The sequence below is a fragment of the Theropithecus gelada genome, chromosome 1, assembly GCF_003255815.1.
Source record: "Theropithecus gelada isolate Dixy chromosome 1, Tgel_1.0, whole genome shotgun sequence".
Classification (NCBI taxonomy): domain Eukaryota; kingdom Metazoa; phylum Chordata; class Mammalia; order Primates; family Cercopithecidae; genus Theropithecus; species Theropithecus gelada.
Window position 1 is genome coordinate 7,199,683 of NC_037668.1, and position 18,400 is coordinate 7,218,082.

The window sequence follows — 18,400 nt, forward strand, 5'->3', positions numbered from 1 at the left end:
GAAGGTACGAGATTTGGTTTTGAAGTACGGTTTTGGGCATATGTAATATTTGAGATATTTTAGATATCCAAGTGGAGATATTGAGTAGACCATTGGATAAATGAATCTAGAATTCTCCAGAAGGGTATTTAGTAATCATTGACATATAGGTTCTATAACTGAATGCACTGTTTTTACAGTACTGTAAAAAGAACATATAGGTTCTATTACTGAATGCATTCTTTTTACAGTAATAAATGTTAGTTATAGAAGAGAAAGGAATTAGTACCAAGCCTTGAGGTAAAAGAATATATGAAAGTGAAGCAATAAAGGAAGAACCACAAAGAAGCTAAGAAGGAGGGACTGCTGGAGGAGGGAAAAAGCGAGTGTAAGGGATGATGGAAGCCTAAAGAACAAAGTGATTCCAGAAGAAGGGAATATTCCCCTGTGTGAAATCCTGCTGAGCATGAAAGCAGAAAATAAATAATTGGACCTATGGCTATCTGTATGATACAATCTCTGCTCTCAATGACTCACAGTCAAGGAGCAAATTTTAAATGTGAACAAATGAATCAATTATAATTAATTTGACAGTACACACACATAAGAGCTACAGAGAAGTGAATGTTAATTTCATGACATAAATGCAGGCATCAGAGAAGGACTTCTGGGTTTTGGACATAAATGGGAATGCTAGAGGTGTATAAGAAGGACAAGAGAAAACCAAGACATAAGAAATCACACTATAAAGGATGAAGAGAAGAATAGTTAGGAGAACAAAGTCATGGTCTCTTCATGTAGGATTTTATGTGTTATATTGCAAAGCTTGGATTTTCTGGTGTGGGAAATGGAATAGAGTATATGCAAAGAAAAGCAGACTTTATTATTTAAATATGGTATTAAAATGTTTTTATTTCAATAAGCTTTGGGGAACAGGTGGTATTTGGTTACATGGATAAGTTATTTAGTGGTGATTTCTAAGATTTTGGTGCACCCATCACCTCAGCAGTGTACACTGTATCCAATGAGTAGTCTTTTCTCCCTCACCCTCTCCTGTCCTTCCCCCACGAGTCCCCAAAATCCATTGTATCATTCTTATGCCTTTGTGTCATCATAGCTTAGCTCCCACTTGTTAGTGGGAATATGCCATGTTTGGTTTTTCATTCCTGAGTTACATCACTTAGAATAATGGTCTCCAATTCCACCCAGGTTCTGCAAATGCCATTATTTCGTTCCTTTTTATGGCTGAATAGTATCCATGGGGCTGGTTCCATGTTTTTGCGATTGTAAATTGTGCTATAAACATGCATGTGCAAGTGTCTTTTTCCTATAATGACTTGTTTTCCTCTGGGTAGGTACCTGGTAGTGGGATTGCTGGATCAAATGGTAGATCTACTTTTAGTTCTTTAAAGAATCTCCACACTGTTTTCCATAGTGATTGTACTAGTTTACGTTCCCACCAGCAGTGTAAAAGTGTCCCTTTTTCACCATATTCATGCCAATATCTATTATTTTTTGATTGTTTTATTATGGTCATTCTTGTAGGAGTGAGGCTGTATCACATTGTGGTTTTGATTTGCATTTCTTTGATAATTAGTAACGTTGACCATTTTTTTCACGTTTGTTGGCCATTTGTATATCTTTTTTTGAGAATTGGCTATTCATGTCCTTAGCCCACTTGTTGATGAGGTTGGCTTTTTTTTTCTGGCTGATTTGTAGATTCTGGATATTAGCCCTTTGTCAGATGCACAGTTTGCAAGTATTTTCTCCCACTCTGTGGGTTGTCTGTTTACTCTGCTGATTATTTCTTTTGCTGTGCAGAAGCTTTTTAGTTCAATTAAGTCCCATCTATTTCCCTTTGTTTTTGTTGCATTTGCTTTTGGGTTCTTCTTCATGAACTCTCTGCCTAAGCTAATGTTGAGAAGGGTTTTTCTGATGTTATCTTCTAGACTTATTATGGTTTCAGGTCTTTGATCCATCTTGAGTTGATTTTTGCATAATGTGAGATATGAGAATCCAGTTTCATTCTTCTACATGTGACTTGCCAATTATCTCAGAATCATCTGTTGAATAGGGTGTCTTTCCCCACTCTATGTTTTTATTTACTTTGTCAGTGATCAGTTGGGTGTAAGTATTGGGTTTATTTCTGGGTTCCCTATTCTGTTCCATGGTTCTGTGTGCCTATTTTTATTACCAGTTGCATGCTCTTTTCATTACTATAACCTTGTAGTATAGTTTGAAGTCGGGTAATGTGATGCCTCCAGATTTGTTCTTTTTGTTCAGTGTTGCTTAGGCTATGCGGGCTCTTTTTTGCAGTCTACATATTTAATGCAATTCCTATCAAAATACCACCATGACTCTTCACAGAACTAGAAAAGACAATCTTAAAATTCACATGGAACAAAAAATACAGTATTTTTTAATTTAAATTTTACAAAAGGTTATAAAGTATAAGGTCTCCTAACTCTGTCATCCATCCCCCAACTTGAGGAAAATACTTTTCTTTTGGAAGACAACTAAGGGTAATTGAAACTGGATAAAGCAATTGCAGCTATTGAAATAGTCCAGGTAAAAGATAGTGTAACCAAAATGCAGGTAAGTTGCTTGCCGCATGCAGAGTCCAAATAAAAAATAGGAGGTCTGAAACAGATGTCTTGCCTTACTGCTTCACTTTGGGAGTAGAAATCAGGCACTTTCATAAGGTAAGGGAGGAAATGAGCAAGGGCAAGGGTCCCCCTGCTAGCTCAGTACCTTATCTATCCGGCAGTTGAACTGGCGCCGTCCTGGGAAGAAGTAAGTTGTAAAAGTGGCCAAGTGGACATGCTTTTGACATGCCCTCCTGAGGTGACCTCCTGGAGGTGAGAATTCCATAGTGGGGTGCAAGGGGCATGCTTTGGTCTGCAAATTGACTGTCAACTCTCAAGGAGAGATCCATCTAAGAGCAAACACATGAACTTCCCCTGTAGGGAATGTCTGGTGAGTGGGAGATGAAAGGTTATATTTGTGTTTCTAAAGGGCTAAGTAGGAAGTAGGGAACAGGGGAAATGAGAAGAGAGGAAAAAAAATTAAACCACCTCTTAGGAAAATGGGGGTACTCGATTACAATGGGAAAATTTCTTAGGCTGAAAGCTTAAGTTCCAAACTTTTGGATTAGATCTAATACCTGTCCTGAGAAAAATATTCATAACTTTATCACTCTAACAGTAATAAAATGTCTTCTACTTCATGTAAATTTAAATTAATGATGTCAAAGAGCAAGTTGCTTTGGTTGATATAAAGGTTAGAAATAAATTATTGATAATTTAGGTAACCTGAATTCAGTATAATTAATACTCCACAGGCTATTGTAGTACATCAGGAACTTTAATCAGTGACAGGTCAACCATGGGTTAGAAATACAAAATGACAAACAAGAGACAGATAAGACAACATTATTTAAGTTACAAAATCAGAGTTTAGAGATGAAGGGAACCAAAAGGATCAAGGATCATTTAATTTCAAAAGATCAGTCATTTGAGTCCTATAAAAGCAGTAAAAATGAAAAGGAAAGGATAGTTTTAAAAAATGACTCTAAATTTCAGTATGCATATACATAATTTACACTAATGCATAAATATGAGCATATAAAATCTTAGTACCCTCCTTTTTTTTCTTTTGCTTTCTCCCTCAACCTCTCTCTTCCCCACTCCACACACTTGAGTCCCCCTCTTCTAACTTCTCGTCTCTTAGCTAACCCTCGACAAGAATCTAATGTGTAAACTTTCTTATTTTTCTCCATGACAGAAAGACATAGTTATAATCTATTTAGTAGTTTGTTATATTTTGACACATATATACATATACATAGGGTTTTCTGGTTATGGTTAAATTACAAACATGGGATAATATGTACACTTTTCAGAGTCTTGCTTTACTCACTGTCATGGAAATCTCTCTAAAACCTGGTAAATCTCTCTAAACGTGGTATGGTTGCAGTTTATTCTTTTTAGTGGCTGTATAATATTTCATGGGTATATAATAATTCACTATTTCTCTGTTAAAAGGTGTGGTAGAGACCTTGATCACTTATATCTAATCTTCTCTTCTCCCAGGCACATGAGAAGATTATACTTCCCTCCCTCCTTGGTGATGCTATGTTTTAGCAAATGAATTTTAGGTAGAAGTGATGTGTGTTAATTACTTCTGTGGTGTGAGACCCTCTATCACACTCTTCTTCTGTTGCAGCAATTTGTGGTATTATAGATGACAAAGTCTCTGTCATCCTCAGTTCCTGAAGTGAAAATTGCATAGAACAAAGTTCCCCCATTAACCCATTGTGGTTATGTAGTAATGAATTTGATTCACCATATAAAACTGAAAATTCAACAGGGGCAGTGAAATAGGAGGACTGGTGCTCCAGAAGTTCCCTAGCTACAAATTGGTCCTGTGTGCTCTCCCCATCCTCAGAAACCTTTCCTATCCTGGAAGGACCTGCAATGTCAGTAGAACCCGTATTACCAGATTGATGTCTTTCTTTTTTTTTTCAGGTTGGTGTCTTAAAGTGGCCATTATTATTACCTACTTGCTTCTCCCAGGTTCTTTAAAAATTGAAGTACAGAGCCCAGCACTGTGCGAGCCACTCCAGAGACTGAGGTGGGAGGATCATTTGAGCCCAAGAGTTTGAGACCATCCTGGGTAACATAATGGAAACTTCATCTCTAAAAAAACACAAAAGGAATATTGGCATACCTGGAGAATTGGTTCCAGGACCCTCTGTTCCCTGCTGATATACCAAAAATCCATGCCTCACAATTCACCCTGCAAAACCTGTGTATACAAGTTTCAGTATATGTGATTGTTGCAGAATTCATGGGATACAGAAACCTATGAATTATGTATTTTCTCTCTCCTCTCCTCTCCTCTCCTCTCCTCTCCTCTCCTCTCCTCTCCTCTCCTTTCCTTTCCTTCTCACTCTGTCACCTAGGCTGGAGTGCAGTCATGCAGTTTCAGCTCACTGCAATCTCCGCCTCCTGGGTTCAAGTGATTCTCCTGCCTCAGCCTCTGGAGTAGCTGGGATTACAAGCATGTGCCACCATGCCCTGCTAATTTTTGTATTTCTACTAGAGACGGGGTTTCACCATGTTGGCCAGGCTGGTCTTGAACCCTTGACTTCAAGTGATCCGCCCACCTCAGTCTCCCAAAGTTTTAGGATTACAGGCGTGAGCCACTGCGCCTGGCTGAATTATGTATTTTCAATCCATGTTTGCTTGGAAAAATATCTGCCTATACATGGACCCATATAGTTCAAACCTGTGTTGTCAAAGATCAACTGTAGATTGCAGGCTGTAGTTCCCATGAATTAACACATGAGGGTAAGTATACATATGTAACAAACCTGCACGTTATGCACATGTACCCTAGAACTTAAAGTATAATAATAAAAAAAACAACAACAAAAAAAACACATGAGGGCTACCACAGGAAGGCTCTGGCCAGTGATAGGTAGCTACAGCATATGACATGCCAGATGGGCATGATGGGCCAAGAAAGTAGATGGGTCCAAGGATGACAGGTTCACTTGGTGTGTCATGTGTCTTGAGATTCAAGTTTGGGTCTCAAGATCCAAAAAAAGTTATGAATGTGGCATGGTATCACCCTTCAGATACCCTGTGGCAGGGAGAAGTCAGTAATGAGATTTTTGTCTAGTGAATTTGTAACCTGCAACTTTGATAAAGTCAATGTATTAGGGTTCTCTAGAAGGACAAAACTATAGGATAGATGTATATATAAAGGGGAGTTTGTTAAGGAGTATTGACTCATATGATCATAAGGTGAAGTCCCACAATAGGCCATCTGCAAGCTGAGGAGCAAGGAAGCCAGTCTGTGTCCCAAAGCTGAAGACCTTGGAGTTCGATGTTTGAGGGCAGGAAACATCCAGCACAGAAGAAAGATGTAGGTTAGAAGACTAAATCGGTCAACCATTTCCACGTTCTTCTGCCTGCTTTTATTTTGGCTGCACTTGCAACTGATTTGATTGTGCCCAACCAGAGTGAGGGTGGGTCTGCCTTTCCCAATACACTGACTCAGATGTTAATCTCCTTTGGCAACATCCTCACAGACATACCCAGGAATGATACTTGGCATCCTTTAATCCAACCATGTTGACAATTTTTTTTTTTTTTTTTTTTGAGACAGAGTCTCACTCTGTCACCCAGGCTGGAGTGCAGTAGTGCAATCTCGGCTCACTGCAACATCCAGCCACTGAGTTCAAGCAATTCTCCTATCTCAGCCTCCCAAGTAGCTGGGACCACAGGCGCACGCCACCACACATAGATAATTTTTGTATTTTTAGTAGAGACAGCATTTCACTGTGTTGGCGAGGCTGGTCTCGAACTCCTGATCTCCAGTGATCTGCCTACCTCGGCCTCCCAAGGTGCTGGGATTGTAGGCATGAGCCACCGTGCCCAGCCTGACACTCAATATTAACCATCACAAGTCCACCCCTTGTCAACTTGAACCCATACACATCTCCTGAAATCACACATAATCTTCAAATAAAGGCAATAATAAGGTCATAATTATGCCTAACATAATACTGTCCTTCATACAATGGGAAATGCGCAATCCCCAACCCAAATGCTATTACATAAAGTTAACACTTAAATGCTGATATGAAGTCAATAAATCTTATGTCACATGATAAAGGAAAAGGGAAATAAAATGATCTTTTCTTAGTACAGGTGTACACATGCACAAACGTGTTCTTAACAAAAGAAGGAGGAAATACTCATGACAATTATAGTCATTGTTTCCGCAACTGGTCACGTGGTCATAACTGGTATTGATGACTACCTTCTTCTACTACCCATGCTGTATTCCCTTTGCCTTCAGCAAGCACCTCAGCTGGTCATGGTTTTTTTTTCCTGGTGGAGTGACACAAACCTTCATTCCAGAAGGGTATGTCCCATTTTGTAGTCCTGCCTGGACTGGGCTATTATAATTTCCCATTGACCTTAATCACAGGGCATGGGAATACTAAGAGATGCCCTAAGGGATCTCCTGTATTCCAGACATACTCTTCCTTATCTCCATTGTGGAGTAGTAGACTGATTTCTTCTTGATAGTCTGGGTCAATCACCCCAGCCAACACTTTAACTCCCTTCTTAGGCTGTTGACTTAAAGGTAGGAGGAGCCCAAAGAGTTCAGGTGGCAATCTTAACTTCCAGTTTAATGGAATCATTGTTGTATCTCCTGGTGGCAACATTCCTGCCTCTGGAATCTAAGACCTCTAGGCCAGCAGAACATAATGTTGTGGGAACAGGAAGCAAAAATTTTGCTAGTGGGTCACTAGGGGTGATGGTGAGTGGTGCCACTTCCACTTCCACCCCTTGATTTCTGGACCCGTGAATCCTGGCTATGAGAGAAACAGTACCATATATTGGACGCTGATTCAGAGTATACACAGCCTTCTGGAGAACTTTGCCCCAGCCCTGCAAAGTATTGTTACCCAGTCGGTGGTGTAATTGTGACTTCCAAAGCCCATTCCACCATTGTATCAATCCAGCTGCTTAAAGATAACGGGGAATATAGTAAGACCAGTAAATTCCATAAGCATGAGTCCACTGCTGCAGTTCTTTAGCCATAAAGTGAGTGCCTTGGTCAGAGGCAATGCTGTGTAGAATACCATGATGCTGGATAAGGCATTCTGTGTGCCCAAGGATGGTAGTCTTGGCAGAAACATTGTGTGCAGGATATATCTAGAGTAAGTATCTATTCCAGTGAGGACAAACTGCTGCCCTTTCCATGATGGAAGAGGTCCAACATAATCAATCTGCCACCAAGTAGCTGGCTAATCACCCCAAAGAATGGTGCCTTATCAAGGGCTCAGTGTTGGCCTCTGCGTCTGGCAAATTGGGCACTCAGCAGTGGGTGTAGCCAGGTCAGCCTAGGTGAGTGGAAGTCCATGCTGCTGAGCCCATGCATAACCTTCATCCCTGCCCCATGGCCACTTGGTTCATGGGCTCATTGGGCAATGACAGGGGTGGCTGGAGAAAGAGGCTGAGTGGTGTCCACAGAAAGAGTCTTCCTATCCATTTGATTATTAAAATCCTCCTCTACTGAGGTCACCCGTTGGTGAGCACTCACATGGGATACAAATATCTTGACGGTCTTTGACCACTCAGAGAGTTCCATCTATATACATCTTCCCCAAATTTCTTTGTCACCGATTTTCCAATAATTCTTCTTCCAAGTCTCTGACCATCCAGCCAAACCATTAGCTACAGCCCATGAATCCGTATATAATCGCACATCTGGCCATTTCTCCTTCCATGCAAAGTGCACAACCAGGTGCACTGCTCAAAGTTCTGCCCCCTGGGAAGATTTCCCTTCACTGCTGTCCTTCAGGGATGTCCTGGAAAGGGGCTGTAGTGCTGCAGCTGTCCACTTTTGGGTGGTGCCTGCATATGTTGCAGAACCATCTGTGAACCAGGCCCTAGTCTTCTCTTCCTCTGTCAACTGATCATAGGGAACTCTCAATGAGACCATTGATGTAGGCTAGGGGAGAGAAGGCAGGGTAGCAGGAGCGGAGACCATGAGCATTTGAACCATTTCCTCATGCAACTTACTTGTGCCTTCAGGACCTGTTCGAGCCCAATCAGGTATATACTACTTCCATTTGATGATGGAATGCTGCTGCACACACCCCACCCTATGGCTAGATGGGTAAAAAAGCACAATTCATGATAGGCAGTTCAGGTCTCATGGTGACTTGATGACCCATAGTCAAATGTTCCGTTTCCAGCAAAGCCCAGTGACAGGCCAAGAGCTGTCTCTCAAAAGGAGAGTAGTTATCTGCAGAAGATGACAGGGCGTTGCTCCAAAATCCTAGAGGCCTCAGCTGTGATTCATTTCTGGGGATATGCCAAAGGCTCCAAAGAGCATCCCTATCTGCTGCCACTGACACCTCAAGCACCATTGGATCTGCTGGTGTCCAAGTGGCAGAGCAGCTTGCACAGCAGCCTGGACCTGTTGCAGACCCTTTTCCTGTTCTAGACCCCACTCAAAACTGGCAGCCTTTTAAGTCCCTTGATAAATGAGCCAGAGTAACACACCCAGATGAGGAACGTATTGCCTCCAAAATCCTAATAGGCCCTCTCGGCATTGTACCTCATTCTTGGTTGTAGGAGGGGCCAAATGCAGCAACTTATCCTTCACCTTAGAAGAAATATCTTGACAGGCTCCACACCACTGGACCCCTAGAAATTTTACTGAGGTAGAAGGTCCCTGAATTTTAGTCAGGTTTATTTCTCATCCTCTGGCATGAAAATGTCTCACCAATAAGTCCAGTCTGTTTACTACTTCTTGCTCACTGGATCCAATCAGCTCAATGTCATCAATGTAATGGACCAGTGTGATATCTTGTGGAGTGGAAAAGTGATCAAGATCTCTCTGAACAAGATTGTGACACAAAGTTGGAGTTTAAATACCCTGAGGTAGGACAGTAAATGTACATTGCTGGCCTTGCTAACTGAAGGCAAATTGCTTCTGGTGGGCCTTATGGACAGGAATGCAGAAAAAGGTATTTCCCAAGTCAATGGCTGCATACCAGGTACCAGGAGATGCGTTAATTTGCTCAAGCAATGAAACTACATCTGGTACAGCAGCTGCATTTGGAGCTGCACTTGGTTAAGCTTACGATAATCCACTGTCATTCTCCAAGATTTATCTGTCTTCTGCCCAGGCCAACTAGGAGAGTTGAATAGGGGTGTGGTGGGAATCACCGCCCCTGCATCTTTCAAGTCCTTGATGGTGGTGCCAATCTCCCCAGTCACTCCAGGGATATGTTATTGTTTTGGATTTACCATTTTCCTTGGTAGAGGCAGCTCTAATGGCTTCCATTTGGCCCTTACCACCATAATAGCTTTCATCCTACCAGTCAGGGAGCCAATGTGGGGGTTCTGCCAGGTGCTAAGTATATCTATGCCAATTATGCATACTGACATTGAGGAAATGACCACAGGATGAATCCAGGGACCCACTGCACCCACTGTAAGTCAGACCTGAGCTAAAACTCCATTAACTGCTTCAACTTTTAAATTTATATAAGCAGAAATCTGGAGAACAGACAAAGGAATGGATATTAAGGGTGTGGGATAATGATGAAAGGAACATAGGATTGAATCAGGCTGAATTTATTGATTTGGGCCCACTAAGCAGGGATTCTGCATTTAATGTTGCAGCTTGGGGAGCTGAAAAAGTTTCGAATAGTTTATTTGCTTGGTTAGCTAAAATATGGATTAAAAGAAAGCCCGCTGTGAGCAAGCTGGAAATGCCTGATCTCTTTTGGTTTAATGTAGAGGATCCAAAGGCTTAGGGAGATTGGGATGCTGGAGTAGATTAGTCACTTTAGACCCCCTCATCCCAGCTGGGAGGATCCAGAAGATATACCCTTGACCAATATTTTGTGAAACAGATTTGTGAGGGGAGCATTTGCATCCCTGAAGAGCTCTGTAATTGCTCTTCTCTGTGTGCCAGATCTTACAGTAGGAACTGCAGTCATTCAACTACAAAATTTAAATGCAATGAGAACACTTGGATCCCAAAGTAGCAGGGGCTAAGTGGCAGCAGTCGACCGTCAAAGGTAAGGTGGGCGTAGCTACCATAATGGATAGCAGAGGCAAAGCAGCAATCAGAATAGTCTGATGCATGTAGAACTCTGTCATTGGCTAACTAATCATGGTGTAGCTAGAAGTGAAATTTATAGGAAACCTATTGCATCCTTAATTTATATAAGCAGAAAACTTCCAGGTCGAATGGACAAAAGACTAATTTGAATTATAAAAACAGAGAATCACAGCCCCTCAATCAATTTTCAGACTTGAACCAGTTTACAGACCCAGAACCCCTGAGGAAGGACCCCATTACACTACTAACAATTTATGCTGTTAATCTTTGTCTCATCCTTCCCCAAGGAGACCTTCAGCCCTTTTTTTTTTGGCAGTGGCGGGGGGAGGGTAAGGATCTCACTCTGTAGCCCAGGCTGGAGTGCAGTGGTGCAATCTCGGCTTACTGCAACCTCCACCTCCTGGCTCCTGGTTCAAGCAATTCTCCTGCCTTAGCCTCCCCAGTAGCTAGGATTACAGGCACAAGCCACCATGTCCAGCTAATTTTTGTATTTTTAGTAGAAATGGGGGTTTCACCTTGTTGGCCAGGCTGGTCTTGAACTCTTGACCTCGTGATCCGCCTGCCTCGGCCTCTGAAAGTGCTGGGTTTACAGGTGTGAGCCACCGCACCCGGCCTGACCTTCAACCTTTTACCAGGGTAATTGTGCACTGGGGAAAGGGAAATGGTCAGACCTTTCAGGGAATGCTGGACACTGGCTCTGAGCTGACATTGATTCCAAGGGAACCAAAACATCATTGTGGTCCTCCAGTTAAAGTAGTGGCTTATGGAGGTCAGGTAATTAATGGAGTGAATTAAACCTCTTTTCTTCATAAATTACTCACTCTCAGGTAGTTCTTTCTAGTAGTGTGAGAATGGACTAATACAGAAAATTGGTACTAGAAGAGTGGGACACTGCTATAAAGACATCTGAAAATGTGGAAGTGACCTTGGAACTGGGTAATGAGCAGAGGTTGGAACAGTTTGGAGGACTCAGAAGAAGACAGGAAGATATGTGAAAGCTTGGAACTTCATAGAGATTTGGTGAATGCTTTTGACCAAAATGCTGATAGTGATATGGACAATGCAGTCCAGGCTGAGGGTGACATGCTTGTCCATGTGAAGAGACCACCAAACAGGCTTTGTGTGAGCAATAAAGCTTTTTAATCACCTGGTGCAGGCAGACTGAGTCCAAAAAAGGGGTCAGCAAAGGGAGATAGGGGTGGGACAGTTTTATAGGATTTGGGTAGACAGTGGAAAATTACAGTCAAATGGGGTTTTTCTCTTGTGGGCAGGGGTGGGGGTTACAAAGTGTTCAGTGGGGAGCTTCTGAGACTCATTGTCCAGGAGAAGGAATGTCACAAGGTCAATTGATCAGTTAGGGTGGGGCAGGAACAAATCACAATGGTGGAATGTCATCAGTTAAGGCAGGAACTGGCTATTTTCACTTCTTTTGTGGTACTTCAGTTGCTTCAGGCCATCTGGATGTATACGTGCATGTCACGGGGATATGATGGCTTAGCTTGGTCTCAGAAGCTTGACGGAGGGCGTCTCAAATGGAGATGAGGAACTTATTAGAAACTGGAGTAAAGGTCGCTCTTGCTATGCTTTAGCAAAGTGACTGGCAGCATTTTGCCCCTGCTCTAGAGATCTGTGTAAGTTTGAACCTGAGAGAGATGATTTAGGTTATCTGGTAGAAGAAATTTATAAGCAGCAAAGCCTTGAAAATGTGGCCTGGATGCTCCTAACAGCCTATGCTCATTTGCATAAAGAAAGAGATGGTCTGAAATTGGAACTTATATTTAAAAGGGAAGCAGAGCATAAAAGTTTGGAAAATTTGCAGCCTGACCATTTGGTGGAATAGAAAAATCCATTTTCTGGAGAGGAATTCAAGCTCAAGCTGGCTGTAGAAATTTGAATAAGTAAAGAGAAGCTGAATGTTAATAGTCAAGACAATGGGGAAATGTCTCCGGGGCATTTCAGAGACTTTTGAGGTAGCCCCTCCCATTGCCCCGGAGGCCTAGGAGGGAAAAATTGTTTCCTGGGCCAGGTACAAGGCCCTGCTGCTCTCTGCAGCCTCAGGATATGGTGCCTTGCATCCCAGCCATTCCAGCTCCAGCCATGGCTAAAAGGGGCCAAGGTACAGCTCAGGCCATTGCTTCAGAGAGTGCAAGCCCCAAGCCTTGGTGACTTCCATGTGGTGTTGCAGGGGTGGAGCCCTCATGAAGAACCTCTACTAGGGCAATGTGGAAAGGAAATGTAGGATTGGAACCCCCATACAGAGTCTTCACTGGGGCACTGCATAACAGAGCTGTGAGAAGAGGGCCACCATCCTCCAGATCCCAGAATGGTAGATCCACTGACAGCTTGCACTGTGTGCCTGGAAAAGCTAAAGACACTCAGTGCTATCCTGTGCAGAGACATGGGGTGGAGCTGTCCAAGGCCATGGGTGCCCACCCCTTGCTTGCATCACTGTGTCCTGGATATGAGACAGAGTCAAATGAGATTATTTCAATGCTTTAAGATTTAGTGGCTGAGTTTCAGACTTGCATGAAGCATGTAGCCCATTTGTTTGGCCAATTTCTCCCTTTTGGAATGGGAACATTTACCCAATGCCGCACCCTCAATGTATCTTGAAGTAAGTAACTTGTTTTTTATTTTACAGGCTCATAGGTGGAAGAGACTTGCCCTGTCTCACATGAAACTTTGGACTTGGACTTTCAAGTTAATGCTGGCATGAGTTAAGACCTTGGGGGACTGTTGGGAAGGCATAATTGGTTTTGAAATGTGAGAAGGATATGAGATTTGGGAGGGGCCAGGGATTGAATGATATGATTTGGATTTATGTCCCCACCCAAATCTCATGTTGAAGCAAAGGAGGAACCTAATGGGAGGTAATTGGATTTTGGGGGTGGAATTCCCGCTTGCTGTTTGTGTGATAAGACCTGATGGTTTAATAGTGTGTGGCACTTACCTCTTCTCTTTCTCACTCTCTCTGCTGCCACCATGTGAAGAAGGTGCTTGCTTCCCCTTCACCTTCTGCCATGATTGTAGGTTTCATGAGGGCTCCCAGTCATGCTTTCTGGTACAGTCTGTTGAACTAGGAGTCAATTAAATATCTTTTCTTCACAAATTACCAAGTCTCAGGTAGTTCTTTCTAGCAGGGTGAGAACAAACTAATATATAGTGTGAGAAACTTACAGAAATATATTTCTGTTTCTTATTCCTATCCTCTCTTTTATTCTTGACATACTATTTACTTCTACAAACACCACAATAATTATTATTAATTTTGCTTTAAGCTGTCAATTGTCTTTTTAAGAAAATTGAGGTAAATTTTACACAAGAAAAGTAACCATTTTAAAGTGAAGAGTTCAGTGGCATTTAATACATTCACAATGTTGTGCAACCACCACCTCTCTCTAGTTCCAAAACATTTTTATCACCCCAAAAGAAAATTCTGTACTCATTAAGCTGTTATTTTCCATTCCCTACTCTCTCTAGCCTCTGGTAACCACTAGTCAGCTTTTTGTCTCCATGCATTTACCTATTATACATATGTCATATAAATGCACTCATGGAATATGTGACCTTTTGTATCTGGCTTCTTTCACTTCAACCATCTTTTGCCAATATTAAAAATTTAAAAAAAATTTATTTTCTCACATATTTACTCACCTCTTCATTGAGTAGTATCACATTTTCTCCTGTTTATTTTATTTTCTCAAAGAACCTCCTTTAACATTTCTTGTAATACAGATCTGCTGATGATGCAATCTGTCACCTTTGTTTTAATCTTAAAAATTTGCCTTCATTGTTGAAAGCTTTTTTTGGTGGGAAATCACATTTCTAGGTTGACAGATTTTCCTCTTTCAACACTCTAAGTGGGGAATTTTTATTGAATTCTGGATTGCATAATTTCTAATGAGAAGTTTGCTGTAATTCTCACCTCTGTTTGTCTATACTTAATGTGTCCTTTTTCTCTAGTTGCCTTTAAGATTTTTCTTAACAACAATTTTCAGCCAGGTGATTATGATAATTTGGAATAGTTTTTTACTTGTATAAATGTAAGGGGTACAAGTAAAGTTTTGTTTCAAGGGTATATTTCATACTGATGAAGTCTGGGCTTTTAGTGTAACCATCACTCAAAGAGTATATATACATTGTACTCTTAAAAGAAAAGCTTTAGCTAAATTAAATTTAGAAGAGTTTAATTGAGCAAAGAATGCCTCATGAATTGGGCAGTCTCCTGAGCCATAGTAGGCTCAGAGACTCCAGTGCAGTCATGTGGTAAAAGATTCAAGGATAGAAAATGGAAGTGTAGTACAGAAATAGCCAGAATGGCTACAGGTCGGTGTTTTATTTGTACATGGTTTGAACAAATGGCCCCCTTTGATTAGTCAAAACTTGGTGATTGGCACAAGAGTGGACTGCAGTCTGTACACAACTCCATTTAGGTTATACTTCACAATGTACAGAGATACCTTTAGGTCAAACTTAATATGTAAGGGGGCAGCTTTAAGCTAAACTTGATTTAGCAGTACCCATTAAATAACTTCTCATTTCTCACTTCCCTTTCACCCTTCCAAATCTCTCTCCAATGTTTATTATTCCACACTCTATGTCTATGTGTACACATTACTTAGTTTCCACTTATAAGTGAGAACATGTGGTATTTGCCTGTCTCTGAGTTATTTCACTTAGGATAATTGCCTTCAGTTCCCTCCATGTTGCTGCAAAAGACATGATTTCATTCTTTTTTTCTTCCTAACTTTCATTTTAAGTTCAGGGGTACATGTGCACATGTGATATGTAGGTAAACTTGTATCACAGGGGTTTGTCTTACAGATTATTTCATCACCCAGGTACTAAAACTAGTACCTGATAGTTATTTTTTCTAATCCTCTCCTTCCTCCCATCCTCCACCCTCAAGTAGGCCCCAGTATCTATTGTTCCCTCTTTGTTTCTATGTGTTCTCATGATTTAGCTCCCATTTATAAGGGAGAACATGTGGTATTTGGTTTTCTGTTCCTGCATTAATTTGCTAAGGATAATGGCCTCCAGTTTCCATTCATGTTCTTGCAAAAGACATGATTTCATTCTTTTTATGGCTGCATAGTATTCCATTGTTTATATGTACCACATTTTCTTTATCCAATCTGCCATTGATGGGCATTTAGGTTGATACCATGTCTTTGCTATTGTGAATAGTGCTGCAATAAACATACACATGCATGTGCCTATATGGTAGAACAATTTATATTCTTTTGGGTATGTATCCAGTAATGGGATTGGTAGGTAGAATTGTAGTTCTGTTCTTCATTCTATGAAGAACTGCCACACTGCTTTCCCCAAAGTTTGAACTAATTTACACTCTCATCAACAGTGTATAGCATTCTCTTTCCTCTGTTACTTTTTTATCTTTTTTTTTTTTTTGAGACAGGGTCTCACTCTGTCACCTTACCCAGGCTGAAATGCAGTGGTGCTCACTACACCCTCCACTTCCTAGGCTCAAGCAATTCTTCCACTTTAGCCTCCTGAGTAACTGGGACTATAGACACATGCCACCATAGCTGGCTAATTTTTTAACTTTTTATAGAGACACTGTTTCATTATATTGCCCAGGCTGGTCTCAAACTCCTGGGCTCAAGTGATCTTCCTGCCTTGGCCTCCCAGAGTGCTGAGATTACAGACATGAGCCACTGACTTTTTAATAATAGCCATTTTGACTGGTGTGAGATGGTATTGTAGTTTTGATTTGCATTTCTCTAATGATCAGTGATACTGAGCTTTTCTTCATATGCTTGTTGGCTGCATGTATGTCTTCTTTTGAAAAGTGTCTCTTCCTGTCCTTTGCCCACTTTTCAATGGGGTTGTTTTTTTTTCTAAATTTGTTTAAGTTCTTTATAGTTGCTGAATATTAGACCTTTGTCACATGCATAGTTGGCAAATATTTTCTCCCATTCTGTAGGTTGTCTGTTTACTCTGTTGATAGTTTCTTTTGCTGTGCAGAAGCTCTTAAGTTTAATTAGATCCCATTTGTCAAATTTTGCTTTTGTTGCAATTGCTGTTGGTATCTTCATCATGAAATTTTTGCCAGTTTCTATGCCCAGAATGGCATTGCCTAGGTTTTTTTTCAGGGTTTTTATAGTTTTCAGTTTTACATTTTAGCCTTTAATCCATCTTGAGTTGATTTTTGTATATGGTATGAAGAAAAGGCTCAGTTTCAATCTTCTGCATATGGCTAGCCTGTTATCCCAGCAGCATGTATTGAATCGGGAGTCTTTCCCTATTGCTTGTTTTTGTCAACTCTGTCAAAGATCAGATGGTTGTAGGTGTGCAGCCTTATTTCTGGGGTCCCTATTCTGTTCCGTTGGTCTATGTGTCTGTTTTGGTACCACTACTGTGCTGTTTTAGTTATTGCAAGCCTATAGCATAGTTTGAAGTTGGGTAATGTGATATCTCCGGCTTTGTTATTTTTTCTTAGAATTGTCTTGGCTATTTGAGCTATTTTTTGGTTCCATAAGAATTTTAAAATAGTTTTTTCTAGTTTGGTGAAGAATGTCATTGGTAGTTTGATATGAATAGCATTGGATCTGTAAATTGCTTTGGGCAGTAGGGCAATTTTAATGATATTGATTTTTTTCTATTCATGGGCATGGAATGTTTTTCCATTTGTTTGTATCACCTCTGATTTCTTTGAGTAGTGCTTTGTAATTCTCATTGTTGAGATCTTTCACCTCCTTCATTGGCTGTATGCCTACATATTTTATTCATTTTGTGGCAATTGTGAATGAGATTGCATTCTTGGTATGGTTCTCAGTTTGGCTGTTGTTGGTGTATAGGTATACTAGTGAGTTTTGTACATTGATTTTGTATCCTGAAACTTTGCTGAAGTTATATCAGATTAAGGAGCTTTTGGGCAAAGAATATGGGGTTTTCTAGATATAGAATTATACTGTCAGCAAACAGAGATAGTTGGACTTTCTCTCCTTCTGTCTGGATTCCATTTATTTCTTTCTCTTGCCTGATTTCTCTGGTTAGGACTTCCAATACTATATTGAATAAGAGTGGTGAGAGAAGGCATCCTTATCTTGTGCTGGTTTTTAAGGGGAATGCTTCCAGCTTTTGCCCATTCAGTATGATGTTGGCTGTGGTTTTGTCATACATGGCTTTTATTATTTTGAGATATGTTCCTTCAATATATAGTTTATTGAGAGTTTTTAACATGAACGGATATTGAATTTTATCAAAAGCCTTTTCTGCATCTACTGAGATGATTATGTTCTGTTTATGTGATGAATCACACTCATTGATTTGCATATATTGAACCAAGCTTATATCCCAGGGTTAAAGCTTACTTGATTGTGGTGGATTAGCTTTGTGATGTGCTGCTGGATTCAGTTAGCAAGTATTTTGTTGAGAATTTTTACATCAAGGATATTGGCCTGAAGTTTTTTTCTTTTTCTTTTTTTGGTGTGTCTTTGCCAGATTTTGGTATCAGGATGATGCTGGCCTCATAGAATGAGTTAGGGAGGAGTCCCTTCTCCTCAATTTTCTGGAATTGTTTCAGTAGGAATGGTATCCGCTCTTTTTGGTATATCTGGTAGAAATCAGCTGTGAATTTGTCTGGTCCTGGGCTTTTTCTGGTTGGCAGACTATTTATTACTGATTCCATTTTGGAGCTAATTATTAGCCTGTTCAAGGAATCAATTTCTTCCTGGTTCAGTCTTGTGAAGGTGTATGTGTCCAGCAATTTGTTCATCTCTTCTAGGTTTTC